This window comes from Macrotis lagotis, chromosome 1, assembly GCF_037893015.1.
Source record: "Macrotis lagotis isolate mMagLag1 chromosome 1, bilby.v1.9.chrom.fasta, whole genome shotgun sequence".
NCBI lineage: Eukaryota > Metazoa > Chordata > Mammalia > Peramelemorphia > Peramelidae > Macrotis > Macrotis lagotis.
The window spans coordinates 427961919-427977916 of NC_133658.1; the positions used below are offsets into that span (position 1 = coordinate 427961919).

Genomic DNA, 15998 nt, shown 5'->3' on the forward strand with positions numbered 1-15998 from the left:
GAACCCATGATGAGGACACGGAGCCCTGAGGATCCCTCTGCATGTCTGTGTCCTCACTATCTCCCCAAGGGACCTCAAGCAGGAGCCTCACATTCCTCTGGTTGAGAAGTAAACCCGAGGTCTCCCGGGGGGTAGGGGGGAAACCTGGTTTCCTGCCCACCAGACTGGTGGTGATCATCTGGGACAATAGAGGGCAGTTCCTCCTTTCTGTAGAGCTCTGCCACCACAGATGGCCCTGTCCTTGAAGGACCCCAGATTACCACTGCCCCTTGGGTGGGTCTCTGACTCTACCCTTGGCCAGAGCTTCTGCTTATTGTGTGGAAGAACAAAAGGATTTCTCAGTTTCCAGAGTGAGGCAGACGACTCAAATGTTCCTCATGAGTGTCTTGAGAAGTCTCAAGTTTGAATCTAATAGATTACCAGGGCTGAAAGACCTTCAGAATCTAGTCCAACACAGGTCCCACAGAGAAACTTCAGGGGTCTATGAAATTGAATGGAGGGGAAAATTTCACTAACTTCTAACTCCAATTTGTCATTCTATTATGAATTTAAAAAAAAACAAATATTATTCTGAGAAAGAGATCCAGAGGCTTCATCAAAGGGTCCATGACAAAAAAAAAATAAGAATGAAAGCTCCTGATCTAACATAACTCCCCTCTTTCACAGGTGGGAAAAGAGTCTTGCCCAAGGTCACATGTAGAAATCTATATCTCCTGTTAAGTTTTGTGAATGTCCTTTCTAAAACTATGTCACACCCCTCTGTCTTCCAACCATCTCACAATAAAATGTGTCCAAATAATATGCTTATGAACACAGCATTTTTTTTGTTGCTATGTAAACTTCTTTTAAAAATAAATGCCATAGCAATTCATTTCTTATCATAAATAAGGGACAGTCATAGACAAAGACAAGGTTTGTTTTTTTTTACTTTGCATCAAGCCAAAGGATTCATTCAAACCACAAAGCTGTCCATCCATCTCAGGATGAGACTCTCCTAGCACCCCAGTGATAAAGTGGGGAAGGCAATGTGGAATAGTAGAAGCAATGATTGGAGTCAGAGGACCTGAGTTCAGATCCCTGTGTGACCCTAGGCAAATCACTTCTCTGGGCCTCAGTTTTCTCATTTACAAAATGAAGGGGTTGGACAAGATGACCTCACTCCCTTCTAGATCTGGATCTATGATGTGTTTATGAGTGACACCCTGGAAATATATAAAGGGTACATTACAATGGGCATTAGTCATCCTTCAGAAGCAGTGGTATAAAGCGAAAAGAACATTCATTTCACAGGATAGTCAGGAGCCTAGGGTCTGAATCCTGACTGGGACACTTGCCAGCTGTACAACCTTGGGCAAGTTGCTGCCTATTTCTGGGTCCTGGCTTCCTTCTAAGTAAAATGGACTAAGGATAGTACAACTACCTTGGCCAGAGATTGGAGTCTATTAATGCAAAATAAGGACAAATGAGCTTTCTTAGTCACAATTAATTCAATAAAAGCAAGGCCTGCTATGTGAATAGGCCCAACCCTGGGGTGAAGGACAATGTGAAAATGAGACAAAATACTATCCCCTTGCCCTGATAGACCTTGAGTCTAGGAGGGAAGATAAGATACAGACACAAATAATGATCCCAGTGCCTGTAGTCCAAATCAGCAGACCTTTTTCAAGGGAAATGTTATCAAGCTAAGTTTCCCCAGACTGTCCTTCGAATGTCTGCTATCTTACATCTTGGAAGGCCTGACTTAGAGAGACTTAAAACAACTCATTTTGTTTCTCAGTTTCCTCATCTGTCAATCAATTGTCAAATATTGTCATTTCTAGCTTCACAACATGTCCCTTCACTCATACAACCACAATCTCCATTCAGGCCCTCATTACCTCTCCCTTGAGCCCTTGAATATCCGTCTAATCTGTTTCAGTGCCTCAAATCTCTTCCCACTCCAATTCATCCTTCTCTCAATTGTCAAGGTAATTTTTCAAAGGTTTAAACCTGTTACCCACCCAAAGCCATCCCACCTTCACCCCCAGCTCAGGGAGTTCCAGTGACTTCCAATTTACCTCCAGGATCAAATATAAATTCCTAGTTAGCATTTAAATCTCTTAAAAACTTGGCCCCATCTTTCCTTTCTGGTCTTCTCACCTCCCCTTCTCACTTTCTTGGTTTCCTTGAAGACCCAGCTCAAATTCCCTAATGACCTTTTTCCAGAACCCTGGACTTCTAATACCCTCTTCATAGAATGTCTTTCATCTACTCTCTATGTTTATTGTATTGACCTATACATTAGAGTGTATGCCAGGGCAGTTAGGTAGCAATGGATAGAGTACTGGTCTTGGAGTCAGGAGGATGGGAGTTCCAATCTATCCTCAGACACTTGACTTTTACTAGCTGTGCGACCTTGGGCAAGTCACTTAGCCCTGCTTGCTCTGCAACCAGGGCCATCTCCAGTCATCCTGATTCATATCTGGTGCTTGTCATAGCCTCATCTCCCCTGATGTCATAGTCTTCTTCAAGAATGAAGGACAAAAAAAAAAAACATTAGAATGTATGCCACCTAAGAGCAGGAATGGTTTTTGTCTTGCTTTGTATATAAAGTTCTTAGTTCACTTCTAGGTACAAAGTAAGTGTTTAATTAAGGTTTGTTGACTAGCATGTGGTCTAAGGTTCCTTCCAGTTTTAAATACTCTGTTGCCACCTCATTTGGCAGAAGTGAAAACAAAGACTCAGTGAGACAAGGTATCCTGTTTAAGATTACAAGATGTAGCACAAGTAGACACTATTACCCAAACCCTGAAACTTGACATCTTTGACTCTGGGGTTGGTCCTTCCTTCATTCCCTCACCAGAGTGGTATGGAATCCCCTCAAAAGTCATTTAACCATTGTAGTTCAGGACTGTTATACAAAGTTGTGGACTGGGTTTCATTTATTCCCCAAATGCACTCTCAAGAGAAAAAGCCTTTGACTTCAAGGCTGAAGATCTGATTCTAGATTTTCTGCCTCTTGGGAAAGTCATTTCTACACTCCGAGTCTCATTTTTCTCATCTGCAAAATGGGAGTATTGACATTTGTACTACTTTCTTCAGGGGGTTATTATAAGGGAAGTAGCAGTTAAGTGATACAGTGGATAGATTGCTAGGAGTCAGGAAGACTCCTCTTCCTCAGTTCAAATCTGGTGTCAGATGCTTAATGTGTGACTTTGGGTAAATTACTTAAACACTGTTTGCCTCAGTTTCCTCATCTGTAAAATGAGCTGGAGAAGGAAATGAAAGATAAACCACTCCAGTAACTTTGCCAAGAAAACCTCAAACAGAATCACAAAGAGTTGGACACAACTTAAAATAGCTTAACAACAAATCCCATATGTACAATTCTCATTATTGTGAGCTGGTGCAAAACAATGAAATTGGTATTTAAACAACTTGGGTTCAAGTCCAGGCTCCCATACCTACTAGATTACACTCTGAGGAAATAACTTTACTTTCTCTGAACTTTAGTTTCCCTATTTATAAAATAAGAAGAATCATGTACTGCTTAGATGACAAGACAATTGTGAGGAAAATACTTTGCAAATTGTAAAATATTAGCAAATATGAGCTATTACTTTTAGTCAGCCTATCCTAAATTAATTGGTTCCCTTCAGAGAATTGGAATCCACAAGATCTATACTTTATGGGGTTGGGGAAGCCACCTGTGATGTATCTCACATTCCTCCTCCACCATTTTTGTCTTGGAATATTGGAAGTTATTGGGATCATATATTAAATTCCATTGGGGGACAGCTAAGTGGTACAGTGTAAAGAGCACCCGCCCTGGAGTCAGGAGTACCTGAGTTCAAATCTGGCCTCACTTAATAATTACCTAACTGTGTGGCCTTGGGCAAGCCACTTAACCCCACTGCCTTGCAAAAAATAAAAATAAAAATTCTACAAGGGACCTGAGGGGCTAATCTGGACCAACCTCTCCAATTGACAGATAAGGGAAGTAAGATAAGGTCAGTGTTCTCTCAAACTTCCCCCTTTCACCCTCCTGGGGAACATCATCATAATTCCAGCTCAGCCTTCTCTACTTTACTAACAACAACCCTACACAGACCTGAGTATCACAGACTTGAAGTTGACCATAACCTCAAAGGCCATCAAATCCAACATTTTACAGATGAAGAAGCTGAAGATAGGAGAAGACTTGATCAGAATCAAATAGTAAATGAAAAAAAAAGGTGGGATTTGAACTGAGGGACTCAGAACCCCAAATCATCTAGGCAGAATAAAGTTGCAAATATTATGCCCAGTTTATCCATGAAGGAGCAGTTAGGTGGTACAGTAGAGTCCTGGATCAGAATTCAAGAAGACATGAGTTCAAATCCAATCATATTTACTAGCTGTGTGAGCCCAGACAAGTTACTTAACCCTACTTACCTCAGTTTCCTCATCTGTAAAAATGAGCTGGAGAAGGAAATGGTCAACTATTCCATCATCTTTGCCAAGAAATCCCCAAATGGAGTCATGAAGAATTGGTCACAACTAAAACAACTGAATAATAAAATAGATGAAGAGGCTATGACTTAGTAAAATTGAACAGCTATCTGCCCTATGATAAAAATAAAGAATACTTTGTAAATTATCAAGTATTATAAAACTATGAGGTATTGTCAAATTCCCAAAGTCACATAGCTAATAAGGAGAGGAATCTAACTCAATCTCAGGTCTCTTCTAATTTTAAATCCAATAATCTCTTCAGGGCAATCAAAGTAGTCAAGATAGCAAATAGACCCCTCTTCAGTCCAAAGGCTTCCCAGTAAGAACCCTGGGGTAGAGGTCAGGAAATCTGGGTTGTGATTGACCTGGGTTCAAGCACTGACACAGTAAGTGAGATTGGTCAAATCATTTCTTGAATGAAAGGGAAAAAAGCATTTCTTAAAACTAGAGCTGTCCAAGATGAAATGGTCAGCCTGGACAGGTGGTATATTCCCTTCCTTGGAGGTCTCTACCCTGAGTCTGAATAATTACTTATCAGCTCTTGTCATAGTCAGGATTCCTTTCAGGTTTAGGTAAAGCCAGATGGCTATTGAGGATCCATCAAATTCTATAATTCCTCTCTGAGCCTCATATCCTTAGCTGTAAAAATGGAATAAACACTGCCTTTCCTCCCTAGAAGTATTATTTTGAGAAAATGAATGGGCAATGGTTTTATTACCAGCAACACAACTAGTTAATTTTGCCCTCAAGACAAGAATGTAAAATTGGACACAAATCTTCCCTGAATACCATACAAGTTTAGGATTATAGATGCATAGTTTTAATATTTGTTCATAACCCTAAATTTTGTGTGCCCAAGGAAAGAACTTTACTTCCCTAATCCTTATTGTGTCTCTTTTAGCAATCACATTAGTAACATTAATTATAACAATAGCAACAATAAAAATTATAATCATAATGTAGTTAGCACTTAAATGGTGCTTTAAAATTTGCAATGTATTTTATGTTTATTGTTTCATTTGATTTTAACTACAACCCTGGAAAGAAGGTGCTACCTTTCCCATTTTATAAATGAGGAAACTGAACCTTAAAGAAATTAAATAACTTGTCCTAGTCAAACAAGAGAGGCAGTATGTTTTAGAGGAAGAAAAACTGAATTTAGAGTCTGGAGACATGAATAAAACCTAGCTCTAATAAGTCCAGAAATTTAGGCAATATTTAATTTCTCTTGGCCTCAGTTTCCTCACTTGTAAAGAGGGGATAATACTAGCTATTGAAAGATTATCCTGAGGAAATCATTTTGGAAACCTGAAAGCACTTAAGAAACGGAAGTTATTATTATCATAAGCTCCCAGCATCCTAATAGCTTCTCAGTTACTCAGAGTCTTTGTCATGACCCAGTCCATGAAAGTAAATGATGTATTTTCCATAATTATGCTGGGTAATTGTATAATCCAAGCATGTTGAACTACTTAACTATGAGACTTAATAGCAATAACAAAAGATTTTGGATTCACTACATACAGACTTATTCTAGCTATTCTCCATGTTTGGGAAAGTCTCTCCCTCTTCCCTCCCTCTACCCTCCATAGGAGACACTCAGGCCCACTACCAGATATAAAAGAGACTATGCAGTGCCTAAAACAGCAGGACAAAGAAAGAAGACTGCAAAGAAAGATGTGTACATCTGCATAGCAAGAGGGATATGAGAGAAGAGGATGCCTTGACACCAAAGTTACATTTGGGGAAAACTTTCAAAATCATTGTTTTCCCCCTTTGGTGGGCTTGTTTTGGGCACTAGGGCTTGGGTTAGTTGGAACATCTCCCTATAAACATACAACTGTTTTTCTCTTTATCCAGGCCCTCTAATCATGGTTCACTCCTTCTGTTTTCCTGCCCTACTCATTTGTATAGCTTTAAACTGCATTAAAACTTTGGAGTCATACTGTAGTGGTATGCCTAACCTTTAGCACAATCCTTATGTGACATTTTAAAAAGTTCAAGAGACATAATGTTTATTAATTTAAAAAGGTCTATGACACCATTGAATGCCATAGATCCTTCATGGTAATGGACTCACAATTTATATGCCCTTGAAAGAATATTCATGAGGGTGGCAATCAATTCTGATTGATTAACAATTAATGAGAAGATGAATATTACAATGAGAGACTGGGAGGAGACAGCTAGGTGGATAGAGCACTGACCCTGGATTCAGGAGGCCCTGAGTTCACATCTGACCTCAGACACTTAATAAATTACCTAGCGTGACCTTGAGCAAGTCACTTAACCCCATTGCTTTGAAAAAAAGCAAAAAAAAAAACATGAGACTAGGCAACATTCCAATGAAAGTCTTGGGAGGAATTGACTTAGATCACCTAAGTCTTGGTCAGGGAGATTTACCAACTACCATATCACCTGTCTGACAGAAAAGAGAATCTTTATCTTCCCAGACCTATCTGAGTAAACACAACAAGTCTAAAATTGGAATTTCTTTTACTGTCTGATCTTTGTCCAAGATTTCCCACACTGGTTGATTGAAAACTTTTGTCCTGATTCAATAATTATTTATTAATAAAATAGAGAAACAATATATTTCTCACAAGACACATAGTAAATGATTTTCATTTGTTCATTCAAGCAGATATTAGTTGAGAGAGTATGCATGTTAAGTTGCTAACAACTTCCCAGGTACAGAGAAGGGTCTATATAACTTTGTTCAAATGTCAAAAAGACACTTTCAGAGATCCATGATCCAAGGTGCATGACTGTGGAGTGTATGAACCATGCATTAGCCCAAGTGTATGCAGAAAGATGTTATTCCATAAACTATTACTGTGGCAACTGTGGCTGTCTTGGTAATAGGAACAGACTTGTCCAATCATTCCCAAAAAGAATTTATCCCATCAATCAAAAATATATTAAAGGAACATAGGCAAAGACTATTGTTTTTGGATAGAGACTAAAGAAATTGGCCTAATAGATTCCTTGAGAATTAGTCCCCAAGCAATATGCCCATATGTATACACCAAGACCAAAACAGAGACTAAAACCAACCCCAGACTTCACAATATACAAGACTGCTTTTTAGGGAACCCTTTATCAAGTCATTTTTCCCCAAAGACCAAAGAGGCTTAGGTGAACGATCAAGCACTCCATTTGGAATGAAAAATAAAAAAGCATACTTGAAGAGCTTGGATAGTATTTTGTCATAACTATAGACAACTACAATATAGGCTATTTGTATTTTGAGTTCACTCAAGAGGAGAATTCAGCATTGATCTTATAATCTTTCTAATGCAGAATGAATAACTTTTTAAATATTTTATTTTCCTCCAATTCCATCTAAAAACAATTTTGACATTTTTTTAAATTTTGAGTTCCAGATTCTCACCCTCCCTCTCCTTCTCTTCTCTAAGACAGTAAATAGTCTGATATAGGTTATACATATGTAATAATGTAAATCATATTTCCTTATTGGTCATTTTGAAGAAGAAAACCAAAATCAGAAAGAGGAAGGAAGGAAGGAAGGAAGGAAGGAAGGAAGGAAGGAAGGAAGGAAAGAAAGAAAGGAAAGAACAAAAGAAAAAGAAAGAAACAAAGAAAGAAAAATAGTATGCTTCAATGTGCATTCATACTTCATTTTTTTCTGGAGATGGATAGCATTTTTTATCATGAGTCCTTTGGGATTGTCTTGGATCATTGTATTGTTGAGAATAGTTATGCCCTTCAGTCAGTCATCTTACAATATTGTTCTGTAACTGTGTACAATGTTCTCCTGTTTCTATTCACCTCACTTTGCATCAGTTCATATCAGTATCTCCAGGTTTTTCTGAAAACATTCTGTTCACCATTTCTTATTGAACAATAATAATCCATCATAATCATTAACAATTTATTCAACCATTCTCCCAATTTATGTTCACAGAAAGGATAATTTGATAAGGCCCTTTAAGAGCTGAGCTAGCTACCTTTTGTGTAATATGTAGATACTATCTTAAAGACCTGGGGTCAATTTTGCACCAAGAGAAAGGTAACTACCAGAAGCCTGCTGCTTGAGTGCAGTTCATGGCCTGAGAGTGAATTGCCAATACAAAGGGTCAGGTTCTGTAAGCAATTTGTATATGGGAGCTCAATTTCAGATATGGATAAGCAATAACCCACTGACCTGCATTTTGATAAATATCATGTCAGATGCCACCAGGCATGGGATAGGTAACATCCCCAGTCAATTATGCACTCAGATGCTTTACTGGTTTAGAGAACCAACTTGAACATAAATATAATAACTTGCAGACCCAGTCTATGAGAAATCTTAATGACTACCTGTAACATGGAATCTGAAAAGAGAATAGAATATGAGTAACAGCCTAGTGGTGATGGACCCCTTTATCCAATATGCTTGGGCCCACTCAGCCAGAAAGCAGAGAGCTTTTATAATAATCAAAGCAGTTTGAGAGAACTATTTCTTGATTTAGGGCTTCCCTACCAACCTTTGTTCCAATCAAATTCAAAAGGCAATTAACTAAATCCTTAAAGATTTACTGAGTCATTATATAAAATAACAGTAACAACAACAACTCAAATTTCTATAACACTTTGGGGTTGGCAAATCTCTTTTCTCACCTAGTCTTGAGAGTATGATTATCCTCATTGAAGAGATAAGGAAAGAGAGATTCAGAGTGGTAAAGTCATTTGTCCAGTGGCATACAGCTAGATTTGAATCCAAGTCTCCTGCCTCAAGGGAAGCAAGATGGTGCCATAGTGTGTAAAGTGGCAGTCCTGGAATCAGGAAGTCTCATCTTCATGAATTCAAATCCAGCCTCAGACACTTAACTAACTCTATAACTCTTCTTTGCCTCTGTTTCCTCATATGTAAAATAAACTAGAAAAGTAAACCACTCCACTGTCTTTGCCAAGAAAATACCAAAAAAGGGTCATAAAGAAATGGATAGAACTGAAATACACTAAACAACAAGAGCCTTTATTGATCTCAACCATCTCCCTGAAGCAAAAACTTATTTTTAAAATATTTGTAATTTACCCATAGTGCTGTACAGGTCCAAGCCATAGCCTGTCACAGTCTCTAAAAAATTAAAAAAGCAGGCTACCCAAGTGAAAATACAAATTACACCCAAAACAATGAGAAGGTACATGGTATGAGGAAGCAGAAGTCAACTTACTACTGATAAAGAATCATGCAGGGGCAGCTAGGTAGAGCAGTGGATAGAACACTGGCACTGGAGTCAGGAGTACTTGAGTTCAAATCTGGCCTCAGACACTTAATAATTACCTAGCTGTATGGCCTTGGGCAAGCCATTTAACCCCATTACCTTGCAAAAAAAAAGAATCATGCAGAAGAAACAGCCTTAGGATACAATGGCATTTGGTGGCACAGTGGATAAACCCAGCCTAAGACATGTATTAGCTATATGATCTTAGACAAGTCACTCAAACTTGTCTGCCTCAACTTTCTCAACTATAAACTGGAGTTAATAATGGCATCTAATTCCCAGGATTGTTGTGAAGATCAATTTAGCACAGTGTCTGGCCTATATAAATGCTATCAATTAATATTATCATAATCATCAGAGAAATATGATACTACAAAAGAAAGTGGGCTAATCATATAGCCAGAGAAGGAGACTATATAGGATGAAGAGTTGAAAGGGACTTTGGAGGCCTTCTAGTAGAATGCTCCCATTTCACAGGTGATAAAACTGAGGTATATAGGGAGGATGAGTGATTTGACAAAGGACAGCTGCCCCACAATATCAGATGATATAAAGGAGAGAGTTGGAAATAGATGAAGGTGGGGGTGATGAAGGAAGGAAGATAAGGGGAAGGAATGAGCATTTATGGATCAATTATATAGCAGATACTTAATAAGAAATTTACAGGTGCTTTATAAATAACATCTCATTCAATCCTTACAATAACCCTGAAAGATAGGCACTACTGTTATCATCTTCCTCTTAAACTTGAGAAAACTGAGGCAGACAGAGATTAATTGACTTGCCCAGGTTGATAGCTATTAAGAAACTGAGTCTGGATTTGAACTCATGCCTTCCTTCCTGACTTTGGGCCCACCACTCTCTTGCCTGCATCACCTGGCTGCCTCAAAAGTGATGGGAGAGTCAAGCCTTCCTCTTTTTCACAAATCTGAGTAACTGAAAGGATGCTGGGGCTTGAAACAAGAACAGGGATATTTGGAGGAGGGACAGGTTGGGGGAGGGGGAGGGAGGATGAGTTCACTTGGGGACATGTTAAGTTTGAGGTGCCAGCAGAACATCCAAGTGATAAACTGAGGAACAGATTGGACAAGATGGCCTCTGAAGTCCTTTCCAACTGTGAGATTCTGTGGTGATTCTCTCCCCTCTGCTTTCCTCTCTCCTTGTCTCCTCTCTCTTCCTGCACTGCTCTTAGCCCTCCCTTCTCCAATACTCCTCCCCCCACCTTCCTCCCTTCCCCATCACTCACTTTTCCTGTCCTCTGACCCTTCTCTTCCCTCTCTCCTATCTCCTATAAGTTTGTTGCTTTATTTTTATTTCCCTTTATCACTCTTTTTCTGCATCTGACTTTTTTTTTTCATCCATCTTTGTCACACCGTGCATCTCTCTTACTGTGTAAACCACACTGTCTCTGGGGATCTGTTTCTACCTATTTGCATGGGTCTCTCTCTCTCTCTCTCTCTCTCTCTCTCTCTCTCTCTCTCTCTCTCTCTCTCTCTCTCCCTCCATGTATCATTAATCATTTCTATCTCTTTCTCTCTGCATGTCTCTGCCTATCTATCTTTCTATATCTCTTTCTTTTCCCCCTTCTTTATTATCCCTAACCTTTCTGTACTTCTCTGCCTCTCAGTAACTATCTGTATTTCTGTATGTCTCTCCCTTCTTTCCTTTCACCCTCTCTTCCTCTGTTTCACAGTCTCTCTTCCCCCTCTTTCCCCTCTATCCCCTCTCTCTCTTTCTGTCTCTGTCTCTCTGTCACTCTCTACCTCTGTCTCTCTCTACCTGTATCTCTCTCTCTGTTTCTTTCCTCCCTCCCCCACTCTCAATTTGAAAACAGAGTCCTTAATTATAATCAGCCGGTGCCTGCTGCTTACAGTTATCGTTCTGCTGAGAAGCGACAGCTGTTTCTATTGGCAGCCCAGCAACTGAGACCGTCAAAGTCCTTTCCCATGATGCCTCACCTTACGAAGCCGGCCTGGGTGAATGCAGGGCACAGTCTGCCTCTCTACCCCCCTCAAAGCACCCCCAAGCCCTCCCAGTGGCCAGCACCTGGGTGGACATGGGGCTATGACTTCTCTGGGGGCTGAGTGAGGCCAAATCCAGGCAGCCCTCCTTCTGTTGGTCAAGTCACATCTTTGTTTTTGAACATGAGCTTTGTTTTTGTTTTTTTCCATTCGTTTTTTGGCTCAACTGGAGCGTAACGCCAATTAAAATTAGATTAGGAAGAAAATGTCCGTTTCTACAGAATACACCAGGATTCCGAATCTGTTCCCTTAATACAGGCTGGAGAAAAGAGGAGGTTCGCCTACAGTGGGCAGCTCCTGGCACTGGCAGAACTTTGCTAGGCTTTTATTCTTCTCCTTCTTTCTATTATATATTTGTCACTGAGACTCAAGACACACAAAAGGAATCCCTAGAAAAACTGATCTTCTAGTCACCCTTCTTCAGAAAACTAGCTTGTAGACATGGGATAGATGGCCAATTATCAATCAAAATATCAATTTGCAGGAGGTCATCCTAAATAGAAGGCACTTTGGAGACTACCAAGTCTAACCTCACCCTCCTGTGGTACGTGGTTTGGAAAGGAAGATGAACTCAGGTCACACAGCAATTCCCTGACTCCCATGCCAGGCAAGGAAGTTTTGCCTTCCCTCGTGATGACTGTCACTTTTCTGCAAACCAGTCTTATTTTAGAAACATAGAATGTCAGAGTTACAAGGGACCCTAAAGCATAGGACATAGGCTGTCAGAGCTGGAAGGGATCTTCAAGGTTAGCTCTAACCTTTTCATTTTTATGGAAGGGGGTACTGAGGAACTGAGAGAGAGAACATGATGTAGTCATAGCAGATCACGAACTAAAACTCAAACCTCCCTCCTTATCCCTCTTCCTTAACAGCTTATAAAACCACCAACATCCAAATATCTCCCTAATGGGCCCCTCTCCAAGGGAAGGGATAATTAGCTATGTATGGTTCCTCAGTTGAGAGACTGTTCACATGTTCAGGAAGTAGGACTTGACTTCGGGGTCCCTCTTTTGCTCCTCATAGACAACATATTCTTCAGCAGAGTGTTGGGATAAGGCAATATGGTGAAGTCAGTAGAAGGTGCAATGAACTTCGGATCAGGAGACAGGGTTTAGTATCTTCCAAGGCTATAACTGATTTACAGAGTTATTGAAGTCAGGCCCCTCTCGGGGTTTCAGTTTTCTTATCTGCCAAATAGGCACAATAATCCCTACCAGGAATGACAAGCATTATGATGACTAAAAGATAATAATAATAAAAATAAAAATAATAACATTGCCATAGCCCTTTAAGGTTTGGAAAGCATTAGAGAGATAGAGGAAAATAGAAGGGACTGGTATGCTAAAGTCCATGGGTTCATGAAGAATCAGATATAACTGAATGACTGAAAAATAAAAAAACATAGAAATGTGAGGTATATTATTTTTCTTTGCCTCCCTGACTTTCCTGTGTTGTCTCATTTGATCCTGATAAAAGCCCTGAGATGTAGATGCTATTTTAATCTTCATTTTATAGATGAGAAAACCAACTAGCTTAGGGTCACATAGCTAGTGAAAGTCTAAGACAGAATTCAAATTCGGATCTAAAAACTAGCAAAATTCATGATAATAATATTATCTATGCTTTCATCCAACCACAGAATTTTAGATTTGGCAAGAATCTTAAAGTTCTTCTTGTCCAATTTCTAATATGGGTATAATCTGGGATCAGCAGATATTATTTAGACAAAGAAACATTAATCCCCTCTCCAGCACCTTGACAAATGGTCGTTCATTTGAAGACTTTCAACAATGGGAAACTACCTCAGAACACCATCCAGTCTATCTTTAAACAATTATATTATTTAGGGGTGGCTAGGTGGTGCAATGGATAGAGCAGCAGCCTTGGAGTCAGGAGTACCTGGGTTCAAATCCGACCTCAGACACTTAATAATTACCTAGCCGTGTGGCCTTGGGCAAGCCACTTAACCCCATTGCCTTCACACAAAAAAAAATCTAAAAAAAACAATTATATTATTTAAAATGTCACCAGTAATCCTCTGAAGACCATAATCATCTTGCTTTCTTTCCCCATACATCCCATTCCAGACTTTTTTTGACCCACCTATATTTCTAAACAGCCCTAGTTTCTTCAAGTAATCTTCCCCTGACATAGGAGGTTACCTCTCTGGGATGACATAAACCCAGAATGGCAGAGTTAGAAGGGACAATACAAAACAAGAATACTCAATAATATCTCAAATTAGAGTCTGAGAGTTCCAAAGGAATTCAGTAGCCATTTAATCCATATATGAAAGGAATTCCCACCATAATATATTAAATACAAGGTAGTCCAGGAATCCATCATCTCTTGAGAAAGCCCCTTCTACTATTAGACAACTTGAATTGCTTGGAAGATTTTCCTGACATAAACCTTAATTTTGTCTCTCTCTATATCACTTGCCAATTCACTGACTATTTCAGCATTACATCTATGCCTTCATCCAAATGATTAATAAACATGTTAAATAACATGATCAAGCATAGATACCTGGAGTATTCCAGAAGTGGAAAACTTCTATCATGTTGACCCTGACCCATTAACAATGATTCTTTTAGTCCAACCATCCATCAAGCTCTGAACCCATATGATTGTGTTATTGAAGACCTATGATGAGATGGAACCCAGTACAACCTGAGGCATTCCATCCCATCTAAGAAAGTTGTAATTGTTAAAACATTTTTCTTTTCAGTAAATAAGTCAGTCAATCTAAGTTCTTATTGGGGTATTGGACTCAAGCATTGGGAAAAAAGAGGAGAGAGAGAGAGAGAGAGAGAGAGAGAGAGAGAGAGAGAGAGAGAGAGAGAGAGAGAGAGAGTATAAGAGTGAGACAACGAATGAGAAAGGAAGAGAGAATGAGAGAGAGAGAGAGAGAGTCCCTGCTCTCAAGGAGCTCAGAATCTAATGGGGAAGACTACATGTAAATAATTAAGTCCATACAAGATATATACAATGTACAAGACAATGGAAGGCATTTAGCCTCTGGAGGGACAGCAAAGGAAACCTGCAGAAGGCAGATTTGAGCTAAATCTGGAAGAAAGCCAAGGAAACTTAAGAAGTGGAGGTGAAAGGGCAGACCATTCCAGACAAGTGTTAAAGTCCAGAGTCTAAATATATAGCATGTCATGATTGAAGAACATCTATAATTGTACAGTTCCTGTTGCTGTAAAGTACATGGAGGGAAATAAGGTGTAAGAAAACTGTAAGATTAGGAAAGAGTCAGTTTATTAAAGGCTTTAAATGATAAGCAAAGGAGATTATACAAGATGGCATGAAATTTAATTGCTTTAATTGCTTAAAACTGCTAAGAGGAAACCACTGGACCCCACTGAGCAAGGAAGGGACATAATCAGACTTGAAATTTAGAAAAATCACTTTGACCACTGAGTGTGGGCTGGATTGGAATGGGGAGAAACTTCGGTACCAGTTAACAGCTATTTCTGTAGTCCAGGCTAGAAGTGATGAGGGCCTGAGCTAAGGAGTTGGTCAAAATAGGAAGAAAGAGTTGAGGGAGAGAGAGAGAAAGAGAGAGAGAGAGAGAGAGAGAGAGAGAGAGAGAGAGAGAGAGAGAGAGAGAGAGAGAGAGGAGAGAGAGAGAGAGGGAGTCCCTGCTCTCAAGGAGCTCAGAATCTAATGGAGAGAAAAAGTGGAGAGAAGAAGAAAAGAGCTGCCATGAAGGTAAAAAGAAAATGTTTCAGTCTAGTTCTGCTTCTCTACAACTCTTCTCTATTATTCCTTCTGGGGTGTATGAGGTATTCAAGGACCAGCATCTCTGGTGTGAGGGCTGCTCACGCCTTTGGTGTCCACCTTTTACCAAACTCTCACATGTGTCTCTAAGAAGCTATAGCAGGCACAGTGGCCACGCCTTGGTAAACCATCTCAGGTAGAGGGCATTTCTACCTCAAGCATGTGAAGACTCCCAGCAGAATGGGGAGATGAAAACAATTTGTTAAATTAAATTAAATTAAACTCTCAATGTCTACGAAGGTGGCTGAAGCAGGCACTGTGGAGCACTTAGAGCTTGGTCAGACATTGACTTTTGTCCTCCTACTGGATTTTGATGACTCTGGAAGAGATAGTGAGGCTGATGACTTTGTGCAATGCTGCCTCACTTAAATCCAATTCATACACAAGTCAAAACATCAATCTGTAATATCATTTGTCTTCTTTGAAACATCAATCATCTGAGGCTAAGAACAAGACAATTAGATGGCCCAGTGGATGGAATACC

General features: G+C 39.6%; 1 long non-coding RNA gene across 5 annotated transcripts in view; it reads left to right on the top strand.

Annotated features, from left to right (window-relative positions):
- LOC141506374 (uncharacterized) overlaps window positions 1–15998 on the top strand; it is a 339756-nt gene that overhangs the window by 194607 nt on the left and 129151 nt on the right. The window contains exon 5 of one of the 5 annotated variants that reach the window (XR_012473831.1): window positions 1–15998. This exon is cut by the window's right edge and continues 13799 nt beyond it. The exons of the other annotated variants lie outside the window; for them this stretch is intronic. This is a non-coding gene — a long non-coding RNA (uncharacterized LOC141506374). 5 annotated transcript variants of the gene reach the window in all.